The following is a 13401-nucleotide window of genomic DNA, read 5'->3' as shown; positions in this document are numbered from 1 at the left end:
GGGGAGATATGCAAGCTAGGGCTCAGGCAAACATAGTATTCAGTCAGCATACTCTTCTGCTCATGTCCTCACACATAGGGGCAGTGTCCAACACAAAGCATCAGTGGCAGATGTACAAAGGTCAGCGATGGTCTGTTAACATGTGGGGTATGTTGCACACAACATGGCAGTGCGATTCAGTGGTGCATAGTGCATGCATTGTGTTGCAGGTTTGGGGCATAAGCTACTAACACAAATGGTGCAACACAGGTATGTATGCTAACTACTACTATAATTGTGTAAGGTGCATGCCTTCTGCTAGAACACATGCATGCTGTTGTGTGCAACTCAGGGATGTATGGTAACTACCACTATAATTGTCTAAGCTGAATGCTATCTGCCATATCACCTGCATGTTGCATGTCGTTGGGTGCCAGTGCATGTGTGTCTGTCTGTGTGTGTCTGTCTGTGTGTGTCTGTGTGTGTCTGTCTGTGTCTGTGTGTGTGTGAAGGTACAGGCATGTGCTGAATGGCACAACAGAGAAGATCTGAGGCTTCAAAGGGCTGCTGTCTGTTCTTTAACTGACAACATCCGGGCAATTGCTAATGCACACCATCATCTTGCAGATGTTTTGGATAGACGATTGGGTGACATGGTGGGAATCCTTGACCATGGCATGTCAAGCCTCGAGCATGGAATGTCTGTGCTGGAACATCTGGTGGGAGTGAGGCGTCGGGCACGTGGACGTCGGTCAGCTACATCACCTGTTGAAGGTCTACGTGAACATGTTACTTCACATGTCCACTCTCATAGTGGCGGTAGCAGCAGCAGTGCAGCTGGTGCTGTGCTGTCCACACCAGGACACAGCAGGCCACATGCACGTGGTCCTGGATGATCCTAACAGGGACACGGTTCCAGTGGACATGTGTCATCAGACAGTACCCAATCTGGACCTCTGCCTGGTAGTGCCCGTGCAACCCCTGGCAGGCGCAGGTCACATGGCCACGGCCAGACGCCATGAACTGTGAAACCTGCCCTGTACAGTCTGCAGCTGTCAATAATACCCCTGTGTAGGCCAGCCACATGCCAGACCTGTGTGCATACATACACACACACACACCAGAAACAAATGTAGGGCACCTCAGCACACAAACGCATAACATCCACACATGCCCAATGATATCAAAGGCCCTAACCCACACACATGATGTCATCCAATGGTGCAGCCTAGGCCTCTGTCAAACATTATCACCCTGTGCATATGGTGATGCCTGTGCCGCATCCCTGTCATCCACACCATCAGTGCAGGGACATGCTCATATGGTCTGATGCACAGGGTGGACATACTAGGAAGACAATTGTAGATTAATATTGTTGAGTAGTGTTGACATGCAGCAAACAAACCATGTATTACAGTTTTAGAATGCATTTTGTACGTTTGACAGTATGTATCATGTGTAACAACAGTAACTGCATGTTGATCTTGATGTTCTGCCTTCCTGTTTCAGGTGAAATTGCATGTGCCGGGGATGTCTGTGTTTGTGGTTAGTGTCCCATATGTACATGTTGACTACTCACAGGTTTGTATGACAATACCTGCATGCACTTTGTAGCTTCCACATCACAGTTATAATCTCCCAAGTTTCAATTATGTTTACTGATCAAGAGCATGATAGCTGTGCAGTAAGCTACTGTGTTCAGAGCCGTCACATCCTTAGTGGGTGACATCACAGGTATAGTTACCTAGAGTGGGGAGGAGGTAAAAGAGTGGTATAGTGGATGACAAGGGTAAAGGCCAGTGGAAATAGTGACTTCTCATTGGGAAGCAGTAATACCCGCTCCCATGACAGGATACAAACACAGACACACCCACACACTCAGGGATTCACAGACACAGTAACACACACTCTGACACACACAGACACACACACACACACACACACACACACACACACACACACACACACACACACACACACACACACACACACACAGTTACCATTGTTGGGATGAAAACCCCTGCCTATGTGAAAATAATCATTATAGTACTACGCAATTACAAGACGCGCCACAGAGTTTATACATGTACAGGTAGTCAGAATGGCCTAAGATCGAGGACATCAACAGGGATACTAGAGTGCAGTGATTTTATGTGAGGAGGGAGATTCAGTAGTAGGCTATGTAACAACAAGCCTCACCCTAGGGTGTACATGTTAGCAGGCGGTTAGAATGCCCTTCTAAGATTGATGATATCAACAGGGATACTAGATTGCATTGAGTGGATGGGGGGAGGGGGCATTAACATTTCACTATGGTAAAATACAGCCTCACTCCGGGGACTGGACAGCCATACATACATACACACACACACACACACACACACACTGGCATTCACAAAGATATACACCTATGTCACACACATACAGACACTTGACATGTATGAGGTTCAACCACCTGCCTATGCCTTTCTTTCTACATTTCACTCTGTACTGATGTCTACAACAGTGTTCAGAAGAGTGAAAAACATTTGGGATGTATTCCCCACCATACGTGACATATATGGACATACACACACTCACACACGCCAGTACTGTGAATCAAACACCTGCCTATCTCATGATAGGTATTACAGAGCTACAGCACTATTGCATGCGCTACAAAGTGTACTGACTCTTTCCTTTGCCAACTGTGCTAATATATGCACAATATATGCACAGGGGAGCTGTTACTGTTACAGGTGTCAAGAGGTTTGCCTTCAGTGTCACCCTTACTGCATTCTACGTTGTGTGTCTTCCACTTCAATTAACAAAAATGTAGCTTAGCAGTTACACAGGTTATTGTAGGAATGGTTGTAACACACCTGTGAGCTGTCCTCTTTAATCATTCATCTACAAAGTAGCCCCACCACTTAGTAGTCATGTCCAAACATCTGTCCATACCTAAAGTACAGCTTACTGTACTTTGAGTATATCACCATATTCAGTTGGCAATGTTGAGGCTGCATTGCAACAGCATGATGTACGAAGACAACAGTCACCTTCAAACATCAGACACTGCACACACATGGAATCTAAACACACATCAATACATGTACACATATGCAGTCTCCATCAGTAAGTGGACTAGCAGGTCAAGAGGATACATTCCACACCTTCCCCACACCATGTGTGAAACCTAGCCAAGCATTACACCATAATGGATGTTGTATTCATGTACTGGTAGGGCACACAATCACCTTTAGTGAGTAGCCAAGTGTACATTTATACCAACAGCACGTATCAGCATGACACACACACAGCAATATTCCATGTCATGATCCAACAAACTGTTACGTGACAGTTCCACGGTGAAGCCAGGGCACTGTAATGGTCAACAGTGAGCACATCATATTTGCCACACACACCTCATGTTTACTGGAAGAGTGCCAACAATGTGATCTATTTGAGCTAGGCAGTACACTCATTCAAGCATGTGCAATGTCTGTGGCTTGTAAACACCTCACCCCAGCATGTTCTGGCTATTGTGGTAATAAGGTTAATGTCAAGACAGCACACAGCATGCATAGCTTGCAGTTGTTGACATGGGGTATATGTAAGAGCTGTGGGCACACATGACTGTACATCATGGACATATCACCTGTAACTACTCAGGAACATACAGAGCAGAGCTGTATTTCCCTGAGTCTGTCAATACAGGCTGTGTGTAGGTCCTATGATCCTGTTATTTGGGTATGTGTGTAGGCATTGCATTAGGTGGACATGTCTAATGACATACATGCCACATGGGTTGTTGTATGATATGATAGGTGTCATGGGTGACCAGTAGAGAGGGAATATTACCTCTGTCAACATAGATATCAAACCTTATGTACTGTTAGCATTCAGCAGCCATGGGCCTATCTGCCATGTGCATGTGTGTAATGAATGTAGCCACTTGTATATAGAAAGGACAATGACAGCAATGGTATTTTCATTTATGTTGTATGAGTGTGGGATGTACATATCCAGGGCAGGTACAGTTCATAGGTTCATAGGTTCATAGGTTGGTACTAGGCTATCAGCCCTAGGTCCTATACAAGCCTAGCCATAACAATTCCCTGGCTATTTCTTCCCACATTATTTACTTTCCTGGACCCCTGTCTAGCAGGGTGACTGATGTGATCCCTGGGGTGAATTTCCTTTCTCCCATCCAGTCGTCAAGGTTCCTCTTGAAGAGGTCCAAAGAGGCACTCTGCTTGACATGTATGGGCAATCTATTCCAGAGTCTGGGGAGTCTCTGGGTCAGGAACCTATCCCTCCAGCATGTTTTGTTTATTGTGATGACAAGGTTTAGATCACTGGAGCATGTAGCTCTGAGGGATTGGGATTTCTTTAAGTGTAGCATGTCCAACAGCTCTGGGTTTGACATGGCCTTGTATGTTAAGCAGAGATCGCCTCTGAGTAGACGATATGCGACAGAGTATAGCTGGAGTTTTTTAAGGCGGTCAGCGTAGGGCATCTGCTTTAGGCCTGTGATTCTTTTAGTGAGGTATTTCTGAGGCCTTTCCAGTTGTTGCAGATGTCTTGAGAGGTACATACCAAATGGGGCGTTGTATTCTATAATGGGTCTAATGAGGGATGAGTACAGTGGGACAATGACCTCCTTTTTTCTGGATGAAAAGCCCTTTGTGATGAGGTGTGCCACATAGAAGGATTTCCTGACTGTTGTGGCGATGTGGTCGAAGGTGAGACCACTGTCCACCTGTGTCCCTAAGTCTCTTATCACACTTTCTGTGTTTAGTGTACTGCCACCTATATGGTAATTTATGGATACATGTTTTTTCCCAAAGGGGATAACAATACATTTCTTGGCATTGAGCTTGAGCCCATGGCTCTGGCACCAAGAATCTGTTTCTGTAAGGCCCTTTTGTAGAGTATCCAGATCATTTGGGGATTCAGTAATGGCTCCCAGTTTGCAGTCATCTACAAACTTTGTTAGCCAGAGTCCCTTAGCGTTGACCTGTACTTCAGAGAAGTAGATGCCAAACAAGAGCGGCCCCAGGACTGAACCCTGAGGTACTCCACTTGTCACTTGTCTGGAGCTGGATTTGGAGTCGGCTACTTTTACAGTGTGGGTTTTATCAGTAAGCCATTTAGCAACCCATTGGGTGACATAGGGATTAATGCCCAACTTAGTAAGTTTATCTATGATTCCAGAGTGGGGGATGGTGTCAAAGGCCTTGGCAAGGTCTAGATTGGCTGTGTGGACCACCATTCCCTTGTCCATGGCTCTGGAGACTGATTCAAAGAAGTCAATCAGGTTCAGGAGACAAGATCGGCCCTTCACAAACCCAAACTGGGTGGGGTCCAGTGTTTGAAGATTGCCAATGTCTTTGTTTATAAGTTCCATGATAATACGCTCCATGGCCTTGCAGATAAGGCTTGTCAGACTGATGGGACGGTAGTTTCCGGGATCCAAGGTGGATCCCCTTGTGGATTGGGATAACTGTAGCTCTGCGCCACTCAGTGGGCATGAAACCTGAGGTGAGGCTATGATTAAACATGACACTTAGGTGAGGTGCCAGTTCATATTGTAGTTCATGTAGTACACAGCCCGGGATGTCATCTGGTCCCATGGATGCTGTATTCTTGGCTTTAGAGTGTTTTGTACCTGTGTGGCCGTTATTACTGGAATTTGACAATCTTCCGGTATTGACATGGGCCATTTAGGGGGTGAGAGGGGGGTGAAGTTGGCACTGAATCGATCTGCCAGGATATTGGCACTATCCTTCGGATCAGTATATTTAATGCCATTCTGTTTTAGCTCAGAGCAGATCTGAGCATTGCCGTTTAGATTCTTGACATAGTTATAGAATGCTTTGTGGTTGTCTTTGGAATCTTTGGCAATTTTATTTTCGTAACTAGCTTTGGAGGATTTTATGAGGCATCTCAGTTTCTTACTGAGGCTAGTAAGGGTCATATCCAACCATGAGGGTGTTGTTTACTGGTGTACAGCAACAGTCAACTGTGTTAATGCTGACAACATCTGAGGGACCCTTGTATGTGTACAACTGACCTGGTTACAAACAGTGGTATTATTGCATTGCATAACACGTTATGCAACTGTGTCAGTACATGGGTACTTTGCACAGTTGATGTAGGGCTAGGTACAGTCCACCAATCGAAGGTTATTTGGTGGTCTAGCATACTATGTCATACCACATGTATGGATGTGTGTTGGTAGTCTGAGGACATGCTGGTGAATGTATATGAGGATACAACCTAGAATGTAGTTTTTGCCACTGTCATCTGTACCTGACTCATCTGTGATGAGTTATGTCGGAGAAGTGGTCTTTACTTGTGAGTAGCCTTTATGAATATGTGGACACCACCACCTGGAGTGGTCCGTACCAGTGTTATGGACACATGCCTGGATCTGTGTTATATGGTGGTAGTGCAATTGTGCACTACAGAGCCTTCAGCCAGGTGTTCCTCATTGTACAGATGTCAGTACTGCCCATTGTAAGTTCTACATTGAGCAAATGGATTAGGAAAGCCACACATCTAGCACTGGTTAGCATAAGCATCCAATGCAATTGTCTTGTAGGTGTCAGGGTGTTACTTCTGTGTTTAAGACTTTTGCCTTGGAATGTCACTATATGGGTAAATGCGACCTAGGTGTTATCCACACTCCCTTGAAACGTACTCTGTGATGAAGGCTTGTCATTCAGTCATGACAGCCCAGAATGACAGACACTAAACCTCATAATTACAGCAGGACATTGGCTCGTTGTTTTGGTCAAGCAGTTGCCACTCATACCATGACATCACTGTGAGTGGCAGTAATGTGCTTGGTATCAAATGCCACATCTAAGGTGATGGACAGCAGCAGACATTGTGTATATGACCAATGTCATATATACTTAGTGTAGCCATCCTGCTAATAATGACAACTTCTAACACAGCTGGGAGAGGTCATCTTGACACCTGCACCTCAGTACCATTAGACAATGGGGCTCACATATTATGCTTGCACATGCCACTGTTCCAAGTATAATGCCACTGTCTACAACCTGCTATCAATGTATGCCTTTCAGGGCAGCAATGTGTGTGACATATGTAGTAGGTAGCATCCACCTGTGTGTCCCAGTTAACCTATTGTCTGTCACTTCCACACATGCATGATTGTGTATACTTCACATATATATGTCAGTACTTCATGTACATGTATGCATGTATATCACACAGTACAGACACAGATATATCATTTACAGGCCACATACAGGTATCTGATAGTAAACCTGTATGATGTGCATATATACTGACAGTTAAGATGTATATAGCTGTAAACCTGTGTGTTTACAATAGGAGTCCATTACATGTTCTGTATATGTAAGTGTATGAGCATGCACACTGTGGTCTTCTGTGGTTAGAATCGGAGTGCATCCCAAACAGCCCTGTGCTACTGAGTGCATGAGCGTACCCACTGCCACCTTGTGTAATTTGAGTCAGTGCATCCAAACAAGCTCTTTGTTACTAAGTGTATGAGCATGCCCGGTATAACCTTGTGTAGTGGTAGTCATAGTGCATCCCAAACGGCCCTGTGCTACTAAGTGTATGAGCATGCCCACTGTCACCTTGTGTAAGTGGAGCAATTGCACCCAAACAAGTCCTGTGATTCTATGTGTATGAGCATGACCACTGTAGCCCTGTATTATGATAGTAGTTGTCCATTCCACAGATGGGCATACTCCAGTTCAGGGATTGTTGTGCTACAACTATACCTCTCAGGCCTACCTATGTCTTACCTACAGATGATGTGTCTTGTTTGTGCATACAGGTTGTAATGGACTCCTACTTTAAACACACAGGTTTACAGCTATGTACATCTTAACTGTCAGTATCCCTGTTGTTGTCCTCAATCTTAGAAGGGCATTCAGACTGCCTTGAAATGTGTAATCTCTGTGGCGAGTCTCATAACTGTGTAGTACTGTAATAGTGATCTGTAGATAGGCAGGAGTTCTGATGCCACCACTGGCAACTGTGTGTGTGTCAGCAAATGCCTGAGTGTGGTTGTGTGTATTTGTGTCTGCATCCTGTCATGACCGCGGGCTTTGCTGCATTCAAAAGAGATACCACATTTGCACTGGCCTTTATCCTTGTCAACTGCTAAACCTCCCTTTTCCCCCCTCCCCACTGCAAGTAATCAGTCCTGTGATGTCACCCAGCTCAGAAGCGGAATCAGAGTAAGTGTAATTGTATGGGTTCTGTGGCACATACCCCAACTGCATACCACTCTACTAGTTACCTTTACATAGGCAAGACGTGTATGCACAATACTGGCAAGTGTGTGTGTTTGTGTGTGTGACTACCCTGTAGCCAGGCATACACGTGTAACATCTTTTAACATGCTGCACACCATGGTAGTCATCTGTGGTGAATGGAGTCTACAAATTATCACATAGTTAGGATTAGAAAAGAATAGACTGTCAAGAACGACTACAGTTGGGTATGTTATTTTCCTGTGCCACTGTCAAGCAGTGACACAGAAGTGGTCGCCGGGGTGTAAGTCCATACCCATCATTCCCCCACCCAAACTCCACAATCCCCAGGCAAGATGTGTATGCACAATACTGGCAAGTGTGTGTGTTTGTGTGTGTGACTACCCTGTAGCCAAGCATACACATGTGTAATATCTTTTAACATGCTGCACACCATGGTAGTCATCTGTGGTGAATGGAGTCTACAAATTATCACATAGTTAGGATTAGAAAAGAATAGACGGTCAAGAACGACTACAGTTGGGTATGTTATTTTCCTGTGCCACTGTTGAGCAGTGACACAGAAGTGGTCGCCGGGGTGTAAGTCCATACCCATCATTCCCCACTCCAAACTCCACATACACAACAACCATCCCTTCTCTGGTGAACTGATTAAGATTTAAATGTTATAAAATAAGAGATGCCTCTGTTTTGTGCACACATCGGTTCCTTTGGAACCCTTCTGTGTCACAAAGGGTGTTCAGACATGTGTATATATATATATATATATATATATATATATATATATATATATATATATATGTGTGTGTGTGTGTGTGTACACATCCTGTAGGTGCATATATGTATTTAGTTATGACAGTTGTACAGATGTAGACTTGTCTATGTTGTTTCACAGAGTACAGTACATTCAAGGGTACTGTACATATGTACACAAAGTGACTGTCCCATTTGTTTTCAGTACTGTGGAATACCTGTAGTAAGATGTGTATTATAAAAACCATGGAACATGTATACAACCCAGATGGCTTAGTGGTAAGTCCAGTGACCTCGGTGTCCAGGGTTCAAGACCTGCAAGGCTTGTTAATAATGTCATTTAGGACTGAATAAGACACTTTTAAGTGGGTGTAAATGTGTTTTTGTGACAGTAAGCAGTGGCTCCACACAGGTAAAAGACATGTACAATTCACAGTACGCTTGAAATGCCCTTCTTTGGCAATTCTGCTGATGTCACCCACCTAGAAATACACCTCTGGGACTGCTGTAACTGCTTTTTAGAGTACGCACACTCCTTACAATTCACATACTCACCTTTGGCAATCCTGCTGATGTCATACCTTGTCAGATACACCTGTGGGGAACAAGTTCCCTAGCAATCTTTGTGGTGCGTCCTATAATATCTCCATGCAGTAGTGTGATATGGATCTTGGTCATGGGTTCTGTACTCACACATGTCAGTTGTGTGTGTCTCACTGTCTGTTTTGTGAGCAATGCATTTTGGGCTACTCACTCACTTGCAGGGAATTTGAAATGCCCTACTTTGGTAAACCTGCTGATGTCATTCCTTGTGAAATACACCTTTGGGGATGGGGTATCCCAGTAATCTTCATAGCGTGTGCTATAACTGCGTAATGCTGCAGTGTGATAAGCTAGTTAGGTAGGAGTTCTATTCCAAGAGATGGCAGGTGTGTGTGTGTGTGTGTGTGTGTGTGTGTGTGTGTGTGTGTGTGTGTGTGTGTGTGTGAGGGTTTGACAGTCAGAGCCTGTGTGGAGGTGGCTGTGAATGTCTAACCACTGGACATGTTGAGGATCGGGTTTTGTAGTTTTCCTATATGGTGGCCTTATTATATGTCACAATGTCCACCTCATGAGGAGTACAGATGTCAATCAGCCAAGGGACTGGGTTGGCAAGCCATACCTCTATGTCTGGCAAAAGGCCTGGTGAATGAAGTAAGCAACCCTACTATTACCCAGAATATGGTCTGAACCCATGTGTCAGACACAAACACACTTGCCTAGAATATTCCGCTATGTTGCTAGTACCCTGCACATTGTTGACAGATAGTAGGCATGGTGTTTACAGTGGGCTGCAGAGGACATGGCACCCTGTCCAATAGTACAATAGGCACATAATTGCGGACAATGCACCTTCACCATGTTCCCCACTGGATGCCTACAACATATGTGGTGCCATCAAATGTGATCCACAAAGGACATACAATGCCTTACACACATGCCCTGTATGTACAGATGCCACTGACATCAGGGAATACCTGTATCATGCTATCAATGCAGGTGCAGGGTCAACCTGCTGTCTATTAGCAGGTCTTGCCACTCCAGGCACATCTGATGATAACAGTCTGTGTACACAACATGTGCCAGGCAAAGCAGGTACACTTAAACATGTCACTTGACATTATTGTAGTACATGTACATCCCAGGCAATGTCCATGTCAAGGACTATCAAACACAGACAAGGCATGCATTGAAAAGCAATGGCCACACACAATGGTAACCAGGATGACAGGACAGTTCATACAGTACCCATCTGTGTGGGACTACACCCCTGAACCACACTGCACACCATTGACAGGTGGCCTGATGCCAAGGATTACCCCTCAACCAGCCTTGTACAGCCATCCTGCACAGCCAACCACTACAAACCCATGAAGCAATGCACACATGCATGTCAGTAGTGGCACCTTGTGTCTGCGTGTGGGGTATGATGTTTCCAACCACAGTCACACCCAGTATAACTCCCATTGGCATACTGACTGATGTCAGACACGTTCACATGTCCTAGCCCATAGAACCTCAGGATATCCCCTGTGGCGCATGTAATACCTGTGCATTACTACAGTGTGGCAAACTAAGTAGTTAGGAAGTGTATTTGTGAGCCTGCCAAAGTGTGCCAATGTGTCTGAGTCCCTTAGAGAGTGTGGTTGTGTTGACAATGACATCTGTTCATGTGAACAGCCATGTGTGCTACACCTAATGTATGTCTACTATATCTCTGTTGAGATTTCGCTCACCAGCACACATATATGTTCTTACAGTACACCAACATGTCAGCTATGTGGCACATGGAGTGACTGCATGCACTTGTAATAGTAATAGCTAGTCAGTCAGGGGTTTGAACCACTGTACTGGGAGGTGTGTGACAGATGATGCTTAGGTTTTACCCAGCCCTTCTCTGATGTACTTTGCCTCTGTCTGTCCCTCCCACACACTCTCTGGTAGATATGGAGGTGTACACCTGCTCATCAGCAGCTTGTGTTTTGTAAGTGATGATCATGATCAGGCGATGGCCTCTGCACCTATTGCAGTCCTCCTCTAGCTGATTGCATGTGGAACAGCTGTGATGATGTTCCCATAGCCAATCGTATGGAAACACAGTACAGTATCTAGTAACATCATGTTGGTATTTGCCCATGACAGTTGCTGTGAGTGGAACCTGAATCTGGTGTTTGGTAAACAGCATCACAGATGATATCTGGATTTTCCTCAAACAACATGCACAGTGGAAAATAGCCTAAAGACAGGAGGGTGATGTGCCAGACATGACTACAGCATGTAAGTGTAGCTATGCTTCATTGAGACTACCGCCAATTTAACAGGTTGTGTGTGGTAATGGCTAGTCTGCATGCTTTAATAACTGACAAGACAGTGCTCTGTTTGTGAGGAAACCCCCATCTGTAGGGTCATCTGTGGACTGGTCAGTGTGTGGAACCATTTATTTCTTGTGTTACTCACAGAACGCACATCTGTGAACTGCAGAAGCATAGTGTGAGGATTGCAGTCAGAACATGGTGATAGTGATGAGAGTCACTGCCATCGCATCGCTGATTGGACATATGTCACATGAAACAGTGGAATAACAGTCACTGCCTGAGATTCTCACAGTGACATGCCAATAATGGGCCACTGTTCATAGCTGCAGCACAAGTAATCTACGCTTCGTACAGATGTCATGCAGTATATATGCATGTGTTGTGCTCCCTCTGCAAATGTATGACATCTGTTGGGTTGATGGTCATATCTATGTATGCTGTTATAAGTAATTCTGAATGCTGTTGACTATTACTAAGCCATATCTGTGTTAAAACTGCAACACCATAGGCTGTATGGGATTGGAGGTCCCAGCAGAACCACCTGTCCCACTTCAGCTGGCCATGGCACAGGGCACCAGCACATCTGGGGCCCAGCCTTGGAACTCCACCTCTGTTGGCTCTGCACCACCTTCTGGTAGAACCACCACTGAGGATGGGGCTTGTCCTCCCTGGGAGCAGGTCCAGACAGGAACTTGTCAACCATCGTACAGTCCAGGACGTGGTGCATAGGGGGCTCAATACAGGGTTTTCAGGCCAGATATGCCAGCTCGAGGGCAGAGTGTCACATTTAGAGGGTTTGCCTGCCCCTCCTAGATAGCCCCCAACACAGCCACCTTTGCGGCTGTGAAGGTGCAGTGGTGGTGGCCATGGGTGGGGACCTCCATCCCACAGTTTCCATCTAGGGGCTCATGGGCTTGTGACTGCCGAACATCCCTCCCCGTCCAAGGTGTATCTCCCCCACATGTGTCATATACCACCCCTGTATGCTGTCTTGTCTGTCATCCTACTCAACCTATCCTCCACAAGCATACCTATTCTCTTTCCCCAACATTCCACTCTCACCTTACAAAAATGGAAACAAAAGGCCAATTTGTTCTCAGAACAACATTTGCCCCATACATAGCTGTCCATTTCACACACGTGTTCACTGGACACATGTAACCTTTTTAATTTGCATCACAACATACTACTGTTGTCCTCACCCCTCTCTCTCAGGCACATGATCTTGGTATGCACATGACTCCTAAAGGTTCCAGATACACATTATGCAGATGACCCCATTGTACACATGACACTACTGGTCCCTCTATGATTACCCCATTTACCTTTTTCATGATAATGTTGTCGCACACAGAACCTTGCAAGAGTACTGTTCTCACATACTGATTGGACAGGAACTGTTTTGTTAATGTAAATAAAATGCACAGAGTGATGTATCTGGCCAATGTACAAATGTTTAAGTGTATTAATGACACATGTCTGTCTGAGGGAGTCTTGATATTACATAGGACAACACCACTACATAATACAGGCATTGCTGGTGTTTCCCTTTT

The sequence above is a fragment of the Protopterus annectens genome, chromosome 9.part0 (assembly GCF_019279795.1).
Source record: "Protopterus annectens isolate FY-2018-M chromosome 9.part0, PAN1.0, whole genome shotgun sequence".
Classification (NCBI taxonomy): Eukaryota; Metazoa; Chordata; order Ceratodontiformes; family Protopteridae; genus Protopterus; species Protopterus annectens.
The sequence above is the reverse complement of the archived record's forward strand: the minus strand, read 5'-3'. Positions refer to the sequence as shown.